This window comes from Camellia sinensis, chromosome 5 (genome assembly GCF_055761805.1).
Source record: "Camellia sinensis isolate YWXY chromosome 5, ASM5576180v1, whole genome shotgun sequence".
Lineage (NCBI taxonomy): Eukaryota > Viridiplantae > Streptophyta > Magnoliopsida > Ericales > Theaceae > Camellia > Camellia sinensis.
The window spans coordinates 195,727,616-195,747,302 of NC_138965.1; the positions used below are offsets into that span (position 1 = coordinate 195,727,616).

The window sequence follows — 19,687 nt, forward strand, 5'->3', positions numbered from 1 at the left end:
ACTCGCACTCGCATTTGATTCCTGTTTTTGTCTATGCATTTAGCCTATCATGTCTGTACTTAACTTCTATTCCATCTTTTCCAGAAGTCAATCGTCATTTTCTTGTATGGATTTAGGTTTTTATTTGTTATATTCTCTATTCTATATACCATTTTCTTTTTATCAAATTGCTATATTTTGCAATCGAATCAACCAAGAAAACAGGGTTACAGGTAATCCACTAGTTGAAACAGATTGAAAGGGTTCTTTGCAAAATGAAGCAACAAAGCCTTCGTTTGGCATAAGCTAAAATGGGATTTTTTGGCTAAAATAATCACAAAAACACAAAGTAGACTTTTTAGTTCAACAAAATAAAATGTCACATTTAAATTATAATTATTTTATTTTTTTTCTTATAAAAGTCAAAAATATTAAAAAAATTTATCTCAAACGAGATTCTTTAATTTCAGATTAAAATAATTAAAACATTAAAAAGTTATCTCACATCTCAAGCGAATGCAAAATGTTGTAAATGGAGAGCTAAAACAACCCAGTTTTTAAAAATATCTCATAATGGTTACCACGGCTGAAATTCGTCATATAGAAATGGGCCTTTTCTTCTGGGCCAATTACAAACTTTTTGGGGCATTATTTTTTTATATTTGGAACAGTTTTGGGCCACTACCTTGCCATGCGCTGTGGGTATGGAATAACTTCCCTTTTCCAACATGTAAAGTTAAACAGTTTCTCGAGTTTAGTTTGTTTATTTCCACATTGTTTGCTTCTACAAGGCTTGAGACTCTGGTGGATCTGAGTGTTTCTGTATTTCTACTTTGGAAACAATGTTGAATGCACTGCAGAGCCTTGTTTGGATTTATGGTCTTTTTCAATGGATAATCCATAGGCCTTGAGGACAAGACCTTCTTAAGGGGGTGGGAATGATAGGAGTCTTACTAAAAATTTAAAAGAAGAAAAGACATATAATACAGTAGCCATATCAGTGAGTTGTAGAGCTGAGATTAGAGTAGTGAATTGGTAAATTATCCAGTTGTTAGTCAGTAATGAGGAGAATTGGTAGTTTACAAATAAGTTGTATTTCTTTCTCTTCTATGAATTCTTTCTCTGTTGTGCTCTTTTTTTTCCTTCCACTCTTTCTATATTCTGCTACTAACGGCCGGACACACGTGATGCGTGTCCAATTTCTTTTAGAATTATAATATAAATTTCATATTATTTTTTCAAATAATATACATACAAAAAATAAATAATAAACTATTAATATAAATAATAAAAAAAAACCCAAAAAAAATTAAGACTATTATGTAGTCTAAACAATTGCACACACAAATTATGTAGTCTAATAACATAAATTTTTTTTCTTGTTACTTTTTAATGAAGAAAATAAAAAGTGTAAGCTATAATGGTACACGCAAAATACCAAAACATAAACCCATATTCTTGGAACACTTGCAGTAAAAAAGAATTGATATACAAAAAATAAATAATAATCTATTAATCTAAATAATTAAAAACCCAAAAAAAAATTAAAAAAAATTAAGAATATTATTTTTTTAAATAAATTTTTTTTATGAACATTGAATTGTTTATAAGAAAAACACACACACAAAATTAAGCAATCAAACAAACTAATTTTTTGAAAACATAAATTGTAAACACACAAACACAAATGTTGATAACACAATGAAAATTTTTTAAACCTGATAACACAATGAAACATTTCATTTTTTATAAATTTTTTATAGAAAGTATGATTAACAGTATTACACAAAAAAGTACAAAAAATAAAATAAAATCAAAGACACTCATTTTATATGATTTTTTTTAAGAGCACTAAATTTTATTTTAAATAATATACACAAAAAATTAAGTAAACAAACAAATCAAATTTTTAAATAATGAATTTTTAAACAAAAAAACAAACAAAAGCTTAAAAAAGAGAAATGGGAAAAAACCCCAAAGTGTTTAAATCTAAGTAAGTCTAAAAAATTGCGGACAGTTGTGATAGTGCAAACTGTTCAAAGAAGCCTGCACAAATACGAAAATAAAACATTTTTTGCTTTGAAATTAAAAAAAAAAACATGAAATTAAGCAAACAAACAAACCAATTTTATTGACAACATTTTGTTTTTTAAAACACACACAAAAATTAATCAACCAAACCAACCATTTTTTTAAAAGAATAAATTATAAACTCATAAACACAAAAACAAGAACACTAATTTGAAGGAAAAAAACAGGCACACACCCACAAATTAAGTAAACAAACAAACCAAAATTTTAAAATTGAATTTATACACAAAAACAAACAAAAGTTTAACAAGGAAAAATCCCAAAATTTTTAAGTCTAAGTCTAAAAAAGTGCATGCATTTTCTGCTTCGCAATTTAAAATAAAAAAAATTCAATATAAAAATACAAAAACACACCAAATTAAAAAAAAAATACAAATCTAAAGCACAAAAAACACTGAACTTGAAGCGCGCACACTGAAATAAACAAAAACCAAATTTTTTTTTAAAAACAAATGAAAGTTTAAAAAAATGAAACAGAAAACACTTAGAGATAAAGAGCTTTGTTATACACTTACAGTAAAAAATAAATTAATTAATTAAAAAATAAATTTTATGAAAACTGATTATTTTTTCTGCTATGTTTTTTTTTCCCCAAAGAACCTGAACACTATTAAGAGAACAAATATATAAATCAAAACAAATTTTACGAATACAAATCATTTTTTATAGTGTGTGTTTTTCCCCAAAAAATTTGATTATATAATTGAACTTTGTAATGAAGAAAATAAAAATTATAATTATACTTACTTTTTTTTTTTTTTTTAGATTCAAATGAAAAGTAAAGAACAAGAGTTAAAGAGTTAAAGTTACAAACAGAGAGCTAGTCCCTCACAAAGCTAACTCCAGTCATGTCATCAATAAGGAAAGTTGTAACTTCAATTGGAGGATTATCAAGAAAAACAACATGCTCATTTTGAGCTACTCCCATGTTGGCTAGACGATCAACAGCTTTGTTTCTCTCACGTAAGGTGTGCCCAAGAGAGCTGTTACTCCTCCTTAACAGGAACCTAGCATCTTCAATGAGGGCTTTAGAAGGAGAGTGTTGAGTTGGTCCATGCAAGATTTGGTTGATAGCCTGTTCAGAGTCAAATTCTATTTGGACATCTCTGGAGCCTTTTTGGAAGAGTATGGTTAGTCCTTTGTAGATGGCCCATATCTCTGCCTCTAGACTTGAGCAATGACCCAGCTTGCCATAGTAGCCCCATATCCAAGTACCAGCTTCATCTCGCAATAGTCCTCCATAGCCTGCCTGCCATGGGTTACCTTTTAAGCATCCATCAGTATTAAGTTTGAGCTTACCTACAGTTGGGCAACACCAACTAATAAGTTTAGGAGCTGCAGGAGGTGAGTAGAGAGGGGAGAGAAAAGCCTCATCAATCTCTTGAACATATAGGAAGATGTTCTTGAGATTGATCTGAAGTGGGTTGGAAAGATTATCAAAAACCAATTTATTACAGTCTTTCCAAATTTGCCAAAGAGTGACAATGAAAACAAGGTACCATTTTTTTCGATGAAAAAGATTTTTGTTTTTCATGTTCAAAATAACCCATTTAGTTACAGGCAATTTCTTTCCTTCTTCCCACCAATTACATTGTAAGATGAGTAGTGCATATATACTTTGGCCAATCACTCTACCAACTTGCAATAAAATCATATGATTGCAATGTACTTGATTAGTGTTTCTCCTCCAAATAAAAAAATAAAAAACGTTTTTTGAATAAGTTCCAATGAAAGTGAAAACGTTTCAAAAAGAAAACAGAAAAGTTTTTAGCAAAAATTAAAATTGAGTTATAGAAAGAAGTCTATGATGGTGAAACCTTTGTGAAAGGTGGGAAGTTATTCAATGTGGGAAGTTATTCAACATGGAGTTATGCAGTTGTTATATTTTTAGGACTGCAAAATGCAGTGATGTTGTAACTGCTTTAGGACTGCACAACAATGAGGAGACGTGAAGAGTAGGAAGTGGGAAGTGAAATTGGTTGTTTTCATTTATCATTTTACCCCTAATTAAAACTGATGTAAGTGTAAGAAGTTAAGGTCATTTTAAGAAAAATTAGGAAAAGTTTCTGAGGAGTAGCTTCATGACACCAAAATTATTGTTCCCTTTTAATAATAGAATAGATGAAATAGGGTCAAATTCACAGCCTATTGCAGGAGAGGAACTACTTCTAATGTAGGAGTTGTAATTGAGTGGAGTAGCAGGTGGTTCAAGTTTGACTTGATAATTTAATGAGTTTTAAGCTGTCTTTTAGTTTGTCTTGTTTAGATTATGAGTCGATCTCAAATATGTTTAATTAAGTCGAACTCATGCAGTTTAATTTTCTTTTTTATAATATATGTATATTTATAAATTATTATTACAATGAGGAATATCAAATCAAATATAACACGTGATTAATACAAAGAAACTTCCAAAGTGGGAGAGAAAAATCCTAATGAATACAAGGGTAATAAGGTCCACATACAAGTAGAAAAATTTGAACCACTAATCTCTAATGTGGTGGTGAAGTTCTGGCCAATTGGGCTATTTATCGAGTTGAGTAGTATATTCAAACAACAATTTAAAAGATCACATTTTACACAGAAAATCATATTTAAAAATACAACTTTAAAAATAATCAATTTAAAAATTAAGTTTGCTTTAAAAACAACATAAATTTGAAAAATAAATTTAGAGTTTGAGTTTAGTGAATAAATTTTTGTACAAACTAGAGTGATTGGGTCCTATAAAAAAAATACTAGGGGTATAATTGGCTTAAACTCGAGCTTAGATCATAAATTTTTTTAAGTTTGAGTTACATATTTTTAAATTCAATGCAAGTTTCAATAGAAAGTCAAAAAAAAATTTTAAAAAAAATTAATTTAGGGCAAGCTTGGGCCAAGACAATGGACAATCCGAACAACCTAAATCTCAAATAGTATTTTTAAACAAAAAAAGTGAAATATTAAATATATATCACTACAAAAAAAATTGTTTTTTGCGACGGCAAAACACCGTCGCAAATACCCCAAACGCCGTCTCAAAAGGTTTTTGCGACGGTAAAATGGCTTTTTGCGACGGCAAGTGGGGGTCGCAACAAAGGGGGTTGCAAAAGAATTTTAGCGACGACACAGTGCCGTCACCTTTGTTTTTGCGACGGGAAAATGCCTTTTTTGCGACGGCAAATTTCTGTCGCCAATAATGAATGAAAATCTGAGTTTTTTGGGACGGCATAGTATTACCGTCGCTAAAAGGGTTTTTTGCGACAGCAAAAATACCGTCGCTAAAAGTGTATTTGAGACGGCAAAAATACCGTCGCTAAAGGCGTTACATTTCAAAAAAATTGCTTTTTTGCGACGGCAAAACGCCATCGCTATAGGTATAAGGCGTTTTATAAACGTCACTAATACTTATAGTGGCGTTTTGAACAAAAACGCCACCTTTTTACTTAATTTCATAATTTAATTAATATAAAATACGCTCTGAGCTGGTTATTTACATTCCATTCACAAAAACATCATAACAGAAAATAAAAATAAAAATAAAAATTGATAAAACCATCAAATTCAATATTTTATAAAGAATAATTAAACTGTACATGTTCATAAAAGCATATTTAAATTATAAAATTCACCCCAATCCAAAAAAAAATAAAATAAAATCTGAAATTCACCGATCAGCACACTTGCATATTTAAATGCTCTTACAAAAAATAAAAAAATAAAAAATTTCCAACAAGATTTCAATTTTGGGCCTATTTCAAAAATCAAGCTGCAAATTCCTTCTAGAATCAGATCTTCCCCTCCGCAAAATTTATCCTTTTGACCTACAAATAAATAGATAACAATTGCAAATTATAATCTTTTTGAAGAAAATCTAGAACAAAGCAATAAATACCATCAAAATCATGAAGAGATAAAAGCTAATACATAAATCCCCATGATAATAAGAACATGTATAGTAAGATTTTAAGGTCAGTTTCATCAATCAACGTTTAGATAATCAAACACCAAAACACAATTATAGTACATTGCAAATGCTGTCACGTACTTATTGTCATCTGGTATTCTGGTATGCCATCTGGTATTCCAGGCATAAATTAAGCAAATCACATGTACTTATTGTAAAACAAATCAAAAAAAAAAAGGTAAAATTTATTTATATTGCCTGGATGGAGTTGGGGAGCAACTAATAAGGATAGGCACATATCATATTATTTTCTTGGTTATTATTATTGGATAGAATAGGCACGTATCGTCTCAATTACAGGTGCTAGGCACATTGGACACTTTACTCTTCCTTGGACCAGATTGTCTGCGCATTTTGAACACGTGCACATGTGCCCACATCTGTGACAATATGGTATACAGAAGAGAGCTACGTAGAATTTTATCCAGTATGCCTCTAATCTATATCAAGAAGTCATATAGATTTGTTAATTTTATACCTGTACAGTAAAGAATCTATACTGGTGTCATATAGATTTGTTAATTTTATACCTTTACGATTCACGATTCGATTCGCGATTCGGTACAAGGTCATTTCGATTCACGATATAAATCTCGATTTGACAATTAAGGTTGCGTCCATAAAAGGAGGTGCTTAGAAGGGAATGAGTAATCTTAAGGTCACAAAAATAAGTTTCAAATGCAGATATTCTACACACTTCAAGAATTTTATTCAGCAAATATAACCAAGTCCACCAAGCATATGTATGAGTGAACAAAACGAACACCAGTAAACAGATGTTAATGAAATAATAGAAATAAAATGGATGATCACATGAAAAATTATAACTTATATTTTCTTGGCATTCCTATGATCAAGGTTTGTTACAAATCTTTAAAACCTGGTCCATGCAAATAGGAAATGGTGCATCACAAAGGAATTTTGGCAAATGAAAAGAAAAAAAAAACACAGGAATAGCCGGGATAAAGAAAGAGGGTACATAAATTCTAGTAAGCAAAGAAGGAAATCACTATCTCACCTTATCATTTTGGCAGCACCAAAACCAAGAGTGTCATGGAACAAATCTTTCATGAATTTCTGTTTTACAAGCAGCTGAAGTTGAGGGTTGTTATAAATTGCTAGAAGATAAGCCTCACCAGAGCCATCCTTGTGTTTGTCCCACAAAGCAGTAAATTTTTTGTGGAATAAATTCCAAGTCTCGTCAATTGTCCTCAAGATCCAATCTTTATATGCCTGCAGAACAACATGCATTTAATCATAAAGCACAATAGTGGAGTAACCATTAATATCAATGTTAAGTTTAATATGGTGAAACACCTATAAAAGCATGCAAGCACACTTGCATATACACAGACCACTGACACAGTTTCTCAATGAGAAAAATAAAAGGAAAAACCATACAAGGATTGCAAGTTATCCTTTTCCATTACACAGCAAAAACAAATGAGCAGTGACTTCTTGACAAGGAATTACCTAAATGAGGTATCTTCAAGCAAAAGTGATCTACTAAAAAATCAACAAAATGATATAATCATACTTCCTCTTTCTGCAAAATGTTTAATCATCCAAGTCCTGCATCTTATCTTAGGTCATATTCCATTGATCATTAAAGCTGAGAATACTTCATTTCAGGACATGTGAACATTGGAATCATTTTTGTAGTAAAAAAAGCTTATGCGCGTAGCTCATTGGAAGTTAAGAGTCTTATAGCCCAAAAACGGGAATAGTGATTTTAGTAGTTCCTTAATACCTTATTACTAATCTATTTATAGTCAAGAAAGCCTTTCACCTGGCTAACACACAAAAAAGCACCAGCTAGGAAAAAGGATGAAACACCGATGTAAGGTACATGAGAGTTGTTTATGGCCAAAAAGAAATCAAAATATAATTACGGAATTTCTGTATATTAATGTGCAACACAAAAGAGAAGGTTTAAGAATTACTAAACATGTGACTACATAATGACACTTACACATCCAAACAAAACATCTGGATCTGATTGAATATTGAGTGATGAAAGAATATAAGGGAAAATACCGCATGAAGCAGATTAAACTTTTTTATACTTAAGGAAATGCATCTCTTACATGGATCTTTTCCCATATGGTACACAAAGAGCAATATCAACAGGGTAGACCAGCAAATTTCTTCAAGTACAAGAAGCTAGGTAGACAAGTTAGTCACATCCACCTACTAGACTCATTAGTCACCTTTGCTTTGATAGGTGTATTTTCTATATTTTTTGAAAAGAAAATTTATTCATTTCTTTATTCCCCATTAACCAAAAAGGAGATGGGTCAATGATTAGGAACTTGGGGGAAGTCAGGCTGATCAGGTTTCTCCATTCAAGAAATCATAAAGAAAAAAAGAAAAAAAAAAAAAGAAAAGTGCAGTGACAGACCAGAGGGCAATGAAAAGTTTCAGATCTATTACACTTGATGAACAAGAGAAGCCCCAAACCAAATCATTATTTGTCCAAAAAGGAAAGTATGATAATAAGATAAATTAAATGACGAATAAGAAAAAAAACAAGAAAATGACATCTTTTATAGAGACAAAAGCATACAGATAAGAACCCAACTACATACAAAATGCATGCTTAAAGCATACTGTGCATTTCTCTTTGGACAGAACTAGATTTCACAAAGTATAAACCCCAAAGTAAACGTGAACAATTAAAGAAGGCATACTGTGCATTTATCTCAAGGACGTACTTCTCTTGCAATTGGGATGGACTTCAATGTCTTTCTTTAATATCACAAAAAATAAAATAAAACAAAATAAAAACTCTATTAATGCTCAGAATATCATAAGGTCCATTAACAAATGAATTCTAGTAGCCAGCACATGGCATATTTCTCCATCCAAAAATATAAAAAATATTTTAAATTCCACAAAACAAATGCAATAAATAGAATATAGGACCCAAGAATGAAGACTCTTACCCATAACCCTTTTCAAATGCACTTAAAGCACCTGCACAATTACCATCAGAATCCAAAACATCTCCAATATTAATCTTCGCTAATGCTTGCCCTTGATTCACTACCAAACTACCAGTTCAAAATAATAATATATGAAGTATAGAAATAACATAATAACATAAAGTTGCATATTCATGTACAGAGCACCAATATTTGTGAAACAGACAAAGTCATAGCTATTAAAAGTACTTTTTAAAACCATGTATTCCAAAATCCCTAAGACTGATCGAACGATCGGACGATTTGGAAGAGAGAAGATCAAGCTTGCCTTTAGCCATGAGATTGTCGATGAGTCAGGGAGTTTGGTGAGAAGATCGAGAGCAGGGGAAATGAGTGATTAGGGGTGAAGGAAACAGAGCAGCGAGAGAGCAATACACACAGAGCAGAGCTTGTAGAGATATGAGTGAATGAGATTCGAGATTTGAGAGATTCCAAGGGTTTCGAAGCTTTTTGCAGTACACTCAGAGAGAGAGAGAGAGAGAGACAGATAGCGAGAGCGAGAAGGGTGAAGGTGAAGAGAAGGGTGAGGGTTTTAGGGATTTTGGGTTGGTTTGGGTTTGAAATTAGGGATTTTTTTGGGGGGGGCGGGAATGGGAAAAAAATAAAGTGGGGAGCGGCAATGGAAAAAAATAAAGGGACGGGAATGAAAAATAAAAATAAAAAGGAGCGGCAGATTAAATAAATAAATAAATTTATTTTTTTGTTAAAATATATATATTTTTTTTAGTTAATGAATTTTTTTTAAAAAAAAATTTTTTTTTTTTAGTTACTAAGATTGAAAATTTATTTGTTTCATGTTTATTTTAATGAAAAAAAATATTATTATTTTTTATTTTGTAGAAGTAGGGGTAATATATAGTTTAATGAAAAATATTTTCCACTAAAATAAAAGTTAATTTTCTGTAGTCAATGAAAAATATTTTTCTGCGGCCTATTTTTTTTTATTACTAAAAATCATGAACTAATTTTTTGTGGTAGAGGAAAAGGAGCGGCAACAGTAGTGAAGGTAGTGGATAAGAGATGATGGTGGTAGTGGTGGTGGTGGTGGTGATGGTGATGGTGATGGTGATGGTGATGGCGAAAGAAATTAGTGGTGAAGTTGTGGTAGTGGTAGTGTAAATGGAGTGACAGGGGTGAAAGAGAGGTAATGATAGTAGTAGTGGCAGTAGTGGTAGTGGTGGTAGTGGAGTGGTGGCGATAGTAATAGTAATGGTAGTCGTAGAGGTGAAGTGGCGACAGTAAAAGTAATGGTGGTGGTGGAATGGTGTTTGCAGTAGTGGTGAAGGTAGTAGAGGAGATGGGTGGTGAGAGAGAGAAATGAGTGAGAGACAGATAGAGGAGAGAGAGAGACAGAGTGATGAGCGACAGAGAGATAAAGTGGTCGCTAAAGGTGCATTTTCTTGTAATGGATCGATATTTTTCTGCGGCCCATTTTTTTTTTGTTATTAAAAATCATGAACTAATTTTTTGTGGTAGAGGAGATGGAGCGACAGTAGTGGTGAAGGTGGTGGATAAGAGATGATGGCGGTGGTGGTGGTGATGGCAAAGGACATTAGTGGTGAAGTTGTGGTAGTGGTAGAATAGATAGAGTGGCAAGGGTGAAGGAGAGGTAATGGTAGTAGTAATGGTAGTGGTGGTAGTGGAGTGGTGGCAATGGTAGTAGTAATGGTAGTCGTAGAGGTGAAGTTGGTAAACGAGATGAGTGGTGAGAGAGAGAGAGATGAGTGAGAGACAGATAGAGGAGAGAAAGAGAGACAGAGACAGAGTGATGAGCGAGAGAGAGACAAAGTGGTCGCTAAAAGTGCATTTTCTTGTAGTGGAAAGCTCAGTAAATAGAGAAAAGATGAGGGAGAGAGTGAGCAATGTGAACACAATGGGGGAGAGAGACAAACAGACAGACAGACACATAGAGAGAGTGAGAGACAAACAAACAGACACAGAGAGAGAAAGAAAGAGAGAAGAGTGATAAGTGAGAGAGAGATAAAGAGAGAAAGAGATATAGAGACACAGAGAGACAAAAAGAGAAAGAGATAGAGAGAGACATATAGAAAAATAGAGAGAAACAAGAGATGAGAGAGACATATAGAAAGAGAGCGAAAAGAGATGAATGAGAGAGAGAATAGAAAAATAGAGAGATAGAGAGAAGAGAGATGAGCGAGAGAGACAGAGAGAGAAAAAAGAGATGAACGAGAGAGACAGAGAGAGAAAAGAGATGAGAGAGATAGAGAGAAGAGAGATGAGCGAGAGAGACATAGAGAGAAGACAAATGAGAGAGATAAAAAGAAGAAAGATGAACAAAAGACACACAGACAGATAGACAAACAGACAGAGAAAGAAGAGTGATGAGTGAAAGAGAGAAAGAGAAGAGTGGTGGTAGTTGAATGGCATTTGCAGTAGTGGTAAATGTGGTAGAGAAGATGGGTAGTGAGAGAGAGAGATGAGTGAGAGACGAATAGAGAAAAGAGATAGAGAAAGAGACAGAGTGATAAGCGAGAAAGAGACAAAGTGGTCGCTAAAAATGCATTTTCTTGTAGTGGATCGATAAATCGAAATGGAGCTCAATAAATAAAGAAGACAGATAATTCAAAACTCTTTTCAAAACTTAATTCAAATCAATTTTTAAAATTTTTTAAATATTTAAATATTTTAAAAATATTTTAATTTTGTGAGAGACAGATAAAGAAAAGAGATAGAGAGAGAGAGAGACAGAGATAGAGTGATGAGCGAGAGAGAGAGAGATAGACAAAGTGGTTGCTAAAAGTATATTTTTTTATAGTGGATCGATAAATCGAGAAGGAGCTCGATAAATAAAGAAGATGGGAATAAGAGAGTGAGCAAGGCGAACACAGTGAGGGAGAAATAGACAAATAGACAAGTAGAGAGAGAGAGAAGAGTGATGAGTGAGAGAGAGACAAGGAGAGAGAGATCGACAGAAAAAGAGATAGAGAGAGAGAGATGGAGAGATAGAAAAAGAGAGAGAAACAAGAGATAAGCGAGAGACAGACAAAAAGAAAGAGAAATAGAGCGAAAAGAGATGAGCGAGAGAGAGACACAGAAAAAGAGAGAGACAGAAAGAGAAGAGAAATGAGCGAGAGAGATAGAGAGATAGAAAGATAAGAGAGAGAGAAAAAAAAGAAATGAGAGAGATAGAGAGAAGAGAGATAGGCGAGAGACACAGAGAGAATGAGAGAGAGAAACAGGCAGACATAGAAAGAAGAGTGATAAGTGAAAGAGATAAAGAGAAGAGAGAGAGATAGAGACAGAGAGACGGGAAGATGAAAAAATGAATGAAAAGAGAAATGGTATATCAAAAGAGTAAGACGACATTGTTTTTTTTTATTTTTTTTGCGACAGAAAAATACTGTTGAATTTATTCAAACCATTTTGTGACTGTATATATATGAAGCTATCTCAAAACCACAATCACTATGCTAGGTTAGAGTTTTCCAAAAACTCTTTTGAGAAAATTAAACTTTCTTGTTTTCCGTGTTATATTATTTTTACTAAATTTTTTTAATATTTTAAGTATTTTTTAAAATTTTTAGACACACCTAACATAAATACACCTAAAAATTAAAAAAATTGTAAAAAAAATCTTTTAAAAATTCACTAAATACCAAAAATACAATAATTCAATACATTTTTTTATATTTTTATGTATTTATTAATTTTTAAAAATATTTTTTCATAATTTTTTTATTTTGTAGATACATCTAAGTAAGGTACATCTAAAAAAAATATTTAAAATTTTAAAAATATTCACTAAAAAAAAAACACGAAAGCCACTTTTTGCGACGGCAGAAAATGCCGTCTCAAAAAAGCAGAGTATTTGCGACGGCACCATTTGCCATCTCAAAAAAGCAGAGCATTTGAATGAGAGTATTTGCGACGGTATTTAGAGTCGTCGCAAATGCTCTGCTTTTTTGAGACTGCAAATGGTGCCATCGCAAATATTCTGTTTTTTTTAGACGGCATTTTCTGCCGTCGCAAAAAGTGACTTTTTGAAACGGCAAGTGTGCCGTCACAAATAGTTCCGTCTCATATACCCAGTTTTCTTGTAGTGTATATATATATAAATTGTTAATCGCCATATGATATTAAAATAATTGAACTATTGATCATATTCATATTTATTATATATGCAATTAATATGATACAAAATTGTCAAGAGGCGAGATGACGTAGCCTAACGGTTACCTACAATTCAAATTCACATTCAAAAGGAAAGTCTAAGTGCAAAAGAGGCGTAGTGGAAACTAGTTGAGCGAAGCCACGACCAGAGATCGTGGAAGCATATTTCAACGGTTAGAAGGTCACTTCGACGGTTATCACTAAAGAGTATAAATAGCAGAAAGGGCTAAACAAAAGGAGAGGGACTCAGATCCAGAAATCAGTCATTTACTTCATATTTTCTTTCCATTTTTTTACATTTTCAGTTCTTTACACTTCCAGCACTTCAATTCCTGTACTGCACTTCAATTCCTAGGAGTAGTTTTTCAATAGTTTGTTGTTGTAAACCTCGTCGAGGCTAGGTCATTGTAACTTCATTGTAAGTTATCATTTGCTTAATGAAATTCGATTTCTAAATTATATTTACTTGTTATTATTCATAATTTTCTCCTAAACAAGCCGCCAGTAAAAGCCCTCTTTATTGAGGCTGAAAGAATTTCAACACAATCGCTTGATAATTGGTTGGCAATTATAAATTCTATAAGGACGAATTGATCCTTGCTGGCACGCTTAAATTTACACTATTAACCCTTGAAAGCTAAAAAAACCAACATATATTTTTGGCATACCTAGTGGGACTATTAAAAATGGCTAGACGTAGAGCAAGATGAGAAAATGAATGCCTGGAAGAGAGTGTGGAAGGAGAGATAGAAATACCTAACCTAGAAGACAATGTGATGGATGCACCTATTCCATAAGATCTTCTGCAAATGGTTGAACAGACCAACACTTCAGAATATACAATACATGTCCAACACGCTGGGTAGAGCCATGAGACTGGACCTTCAAATGTTCATTCTACCCAACCACTGAATCTGTGGGGAGGTTTAGTAGATGTTATGGGACAATAACTAATGTATACAATGGAAAGATGGGCAACATCCTTTCTAATCGAATGAATTTTCATCAACCAACTGTTGTAAGACAAACTGAAGAAAATATAAATAGTCCTTAGCAACGATTGGCTCGAGATAAACAGCCTATGCAAAATAATGGACAAATTAATGGTTAGACTAGTAGTCATAACTATGTGAGGCCAGCACCTGTTGGTCAGTCATGGTATGAAACTCCTTCAAGACCAATGGCCACTCAGAATGTACCATTCTCTACAAGCGAAACCATACAATTTGGTGGCTCTAGGCCAGCCTAAGGTAATGGCATGCGAGCATTTCCAAATCCTATGTTTGAGAACATGCCTGGCACAAGAGGTTTCACCAACCCTGTGTTTGAGTTTGCATCTCGGGGGTTGGAAGGATTGTCTGCAATTGGAAGAGAAGCAACACCTACTTCTCCTTCTGTGGTACCTTTCGCAGGGCAACCCCAAGAGGCCAGCCATACCTTCAACAGCAGCCAGTACAATAGGGACAACCAGCCCTGAATGTACCCAATATGGACCAAGAGGCCCACAAGCACATGGTGTTCCTCTAAACCCTGTGTTTGTCCCTCTAGTAGTGGTTCAACTAGCACAAAATATGTTCCAAGGGACCAAATTGCTGATATAGTTAGAGAGGACCTATGGCTTGGGGGTTCCACACAGCAGTATATAGAAAACCTTACCCATAGTGGGTAGATATGGTACACGAGTATCTTAGAGGGTTTAGTATACCAGACTTTGCCCTTTTTTATGATAATGGAAATTAATCGACAATGGAACACATTGCTAGGTTTATAAACCAGTGTGGTGAGTTTGCTAATAATGATTACATCAAACTGAGACTTTTTCCAAGTTCTCTAACTGGAGCAGCCTTCGTATGGTACATAAACCTTACACCTGCCTCTATCCAAACTTGGCAGCAAATAGAGGAAGTTTTTCATGCCCAATTTTTCAAAAAAAAACCTGAAGTTTCCATGGCAGACTTGGCAAGATTGAGCTAAAGGCTTGATGTGAAGGCTGCTTAGTTTATTGCCAGATTTAAAAGGGCACGGAACAAATGCAAGGTCATGTTACCAGAGCTTGAATTTGTAAGATTGGCTTAGGATGGCTTGAAATTTAGGCTTCGAAAAAAGTTTGATTCTACTGAGTTTTGAGACTTAGTAGAGTTAACCTATAAGGTGTCTAGATATGAAACTTTACTCGAGGAAGAACAAGATCGAAGTAATGCCTCATATAAGACCTACTATAAGAACCCTAATTATGAAATTGATGCAGCAGAGATAGTAGGAAAAGAACTTATGACTTGTGAGGCATTAATTCAAAAAGACAGTACAATAGACCAGTAGTTTAAAAAGAAAGACCTGCATAAGAAGTATTCTTTTGACTTAACAAAAGCAGATGACATTTTTGATCATTTGCTTGCAGCAAATTTCTTAAAGTTACTAAAGGGAATCAAAATTCTTACTCTTGAAGAACTTAAAGGAAAACTATACTGTAAATGGCACAATTCTTGGTCTCATTTAACTAAAAACTGTATTGTTTTCCTAGACAAGATCCAAGAACGAATTCAGAATGGGAGGCTAAAGATTCTAGCCAAGTCTGAGAAAACTATGGAAATTGACACCAACCTGTTTCCAGAAATTGGAGAGGCTACAGCTAATGTTGGCATGTCAAATTTCCAAAACCTATCCCTAAAAGAATTTGAGGAAGTCACTGTGTAGATACATGTGGCTAACCAGACTGCTCTCAAGAAGAATACAAGAAGTTCACCAGCTGATGGACAAAGCTCTGTAGGCATAAAAAAAAGCTTTAGTGAAGAGATGTTGGATGATGACTCTCTCGAAGCTACTATAGTGCAGAGGATGTGCCCTAGGTGCAGAATGTGCCCTAGGTGCAGTGGATGATGACTCTCTCGTATCCCTTCAAGTACCTTACAACATCTATGACGCAGCACGTTAAGCCCTTGTATATCAAGGTTTATTTCGATGGGATACAAATGAACATGGTGTTAGTAGATAATGGGGCAGCAGTGAACCTGCTTCCGAAGTCCTCTTTGAAGAAATTGGGAAAAAGAAACCCCAGATTAATCCCAACCAACACAACCATTGCTGGCTTTGCTGGGGATAAGCAGATGGCTCAGGGCATCCTGCCCATCAACTTAAGTATGGAAACCAGAGATTGCATGATAGCATTCTTTGTTATAATAGTAATACCAAGTATAATGCTTTACTTGGCAGGGGTTGGATTCACACCAACAAATGTGTGTCATCCTCTCTACATCAGAAAATAATGATGGCCCTATGTCCCTTAACCCTTTATCGCTTGTGCTGATTTTGCAAAGGCGAAGTTATATAATGAAGGAGTGACACCACTCAATATATTGAGGAAACCTAATGGAACAACCGAAGTGACGGTTGATGACGAAGTAGCACACATGAAGCACTTAGTGCAAGAGAATGCTGATGAAGAGTTTATCACCAAGGATGACAATGATGCCTGGTTGTAGGCAAAAAGATAAGACCCAAGAAGCCAGACCATTAGCCTTAGTCAAGTTTTCAGCATTAGACATAAAGTCAATAGTCCAGAAGGTTTAGGAACAAGAGAAGGAAGCCATGGTGGTTGGCTGTAATCAGGAGCAACAAAAGGTCAGGCCTTTGACCCTTGATAAGTACTGTGCATTGGACATCGAAACAAAGGTCCAAAAAATACAGGAAGAATAAGCCTTATGGACAAATTTTGTCTATGAGGAAGAAAGCAAAGATGTTGAACCAGAGGAGGTGGAGCAGAACAAAACGAAAAAGTTACTTTGAAGCCAGAAGAAGTCAAAGGAGAAGCATTAATAAGTGCTCAAGTACAAGACCTCTTGGAAGAAGTCAATTTAGGGGAAGGATCTGCACAGCAACCCACTTATATCAGTGCTTGGTTAAGTTCTATTAACAGGACCCAATTGTTGGTAGTCCTAAAGAAATATAAAGATTGTTTTGCATGATCTTATAATGAACTGTCAGGATTGGATAAGTCATTAATGAAACATAGGCTCCCTATGAAGCCTAACTTTAAACCACACAAGCAGAAACCAAGACGGATGAGCCCTGAAGTGGTTCAAAAAGTGAAGGAGAAAATTCTCAAGCTCCTTAAAACAGGCTTCATTAGAACAACCAAGTATGTTAAGTGGTTGTCTAACATTGTGTATGTGGTTAAAAAAAATGGCAAGATTAGGGTATGCATCGATTTTAGAAATATGAATTTGGCAACTCCAAAAGATGAATACCCCATGCCTATAATGGATCTATTGGTAGATAGTTCAGCGTGGCACAGAAATTTGTCTATGATGGATGGGCATTCTGGTTACAACCAGATCTGCATTGCAGAGGAGAAAGTCCATAAAACAGCATTCAGATGTCCTGGGAATATTGGCACCTTTGAATGGGTAAAAATGTCATTTGGTCTAAAGAATGCTAGGGCAACATATCAAAGGGTAATGAATACTATCTTTTATGATCTTATTGGAGGATACCTAGAGTGTTACATTGATGATATTGTTGTAAAGTCCTAGTCTATGGAGGAACACTTGGTTCACTTGGTAGCAGCTTTCGAAAGAATGAGAAAGTTCAAGTTAAAACTTAATCCTCTCAAATGTGCTTTTGGTGTAACAGTTGGAAACTTCTTGGGGTATGTTGTGCACAAGAAAGGAATACAGATTAATCAGAATAAAGCCAAAGCCATCATTGAGGCCAAACCTCCATCAAGTAAGAAAGAAGTACAAAAGTTCCATAGTCAGGTTAATTTTCTTCGAAGATTTATTTCTAACACTACAGGGAAAACTAAAGTATTTTCTTCTTTGTTAAAGTTGAAACATGAAGAGGAGTTTGTGTGGACAACAGAGCATCAAGCTACTTTCGAAAGAATTAAAGCCTACTTGGCCAAGCCTCTAGTGTTGATGCCGCCAAAGAGCGACAAGCCCTTGAAGTTATACATTGCTACAGCAAAAGATTCATTGGGAGTTTTCCTAGCCCAATACAATGAAGAAGGCAAGGAGCAAGCAGTTTATTACCTTAATAGGTTTTTAAATTCTTGTGAATGTAAATACTCAGCTGTAGAAAAGTTGTGCCTTATATTATACTTTACAGCAATAAAATTAAGATATTATCTTTTGCTTACTGTTGTTTTGGTAATTGTAACCACAGACTTGGTTAAGTACATGTTATCTAGACCTATGTTGAGAGAAAGAATTGACAAATGAATATTAGCTTTATCAGAATTTTATCTAGAATATGTTCCCCAAAAGGCAATAAAAGGACAAGTTTTGGCTAATTTCTTAACAAATCATCCATGTCAAATAGAAAACCAGGAGATAATGGACCTTGGTATGATCAATGTTGAGCCATGGCAAATGTGGTTCGATGGATCAAAAGCCAGTGGTTTGGTTGGAATTGGTGTTATAATTAAATCACTACAGAGAGTAGAAACCACACATGGTTTTAGAGTGGATGAAACTACTTGTTCTAATAATCAAGCTGAATATGAAGCTTTAAAAATGGGACTTAAGATACTTATTGGATTAGAAGCTCATGCAGTTGATATATTTGAGAATTCCCAATTAGTAATCAGCCAAGTAAAATGAATCTTCAAGTGTCATAGTGCAAGCATGTTACCATATTATGTTGCTGCACTGCATTTGCTTTCTCAGCTTCAAATAACCAATGTGACTTATGTCCCAAAATTCATGAACCATAAGGCCAATGATATGGCCCAAAAGGCTTCGAATTTCAGAAGAAAAGAGAATACCCAAATGGATATAAGTCAAGCAACATACCAAAAGTTAATACCACTATTGGCTAAAAGGGGTATCATGGTAGAAGTTAACCAGAATAACTTAGAAGAGCATGATTGGTGACATCCAATCATTCAATATTTAACTGGCCCATCTTCGAAAGCTAGCAGGAAAATTAAATTACAGTCTATGCAATATATAATGTATAACAATGCTCTTTACAAAAGAGGAGCAGATTGGTTACTGTTGGAATGTTTAAGGCTAAAGGAATCATTAATTGCTATGGCTGAGATCCATGAAGGTATTTGTGGTGCCCATCAGCCTGGTGTAAAGATGCGATGGTTGCTTCGAAGGCATTCCTACTATTGGCCAACCATTCTAAAGGATTGCATAGAGTATGCAAAAGGATGTCAGGCATGCCAGAAGCATGGCATGATAAGACATGTTTCGATAGCTGATTTGCATGCAATAGTAAAGCCATGGCCATTTAGAGAATAGGCAATGGATATGATAGGGAAAATATATCCACCTTCTTCGAAGCAACATTGTTTCATTCTAGTGGTCACAAATTACTTCACTAAATGGGTTGAAGCTAAGCCTTATAAGACTGTGGATCAGACTGAAGTTATTGAATTTATCAAGGAATTGATCCATAGGTTTGGCATCCCACAGACCATAACTGTAGAGAATTTGACTATTTTTGATGGAAAGATGGTAAAATCTTTTGTAGCAGAGTTTGGAGTTAGCCTTGTTAATTCTGCCCCTTATTATACACAAGCAAATGGTCAGGCTAAGTCATCTAGCAA

At 34.3% G+C, this 19,687-nt stretch overlaps 1 long non-coding RNA gene across 1 annotated transcript; it reads right to left on the reverse strand.

Annotated features, from left to right (window-relative positions):
* Positions 1-5,432: 5,432 nt before the first annotated feature.
* LOC145791108 (uncharacterized) lies at positions 5,433-9,044 on the reverse strand. The gene is made up of 3 exons (XR_014330774.1): positions 8,965-9,044; positions 7,156-7,252; positions 5,433-5,876 (listed from the first exon to the last, which is right to left on the reverse strand). It is a non-coding gene; the product is annotated as an uncharacterized LOC145791108 (long non-coding RNA).
* Positions 9,045-19,687: the final 10,643 nt, after the last annotated feature.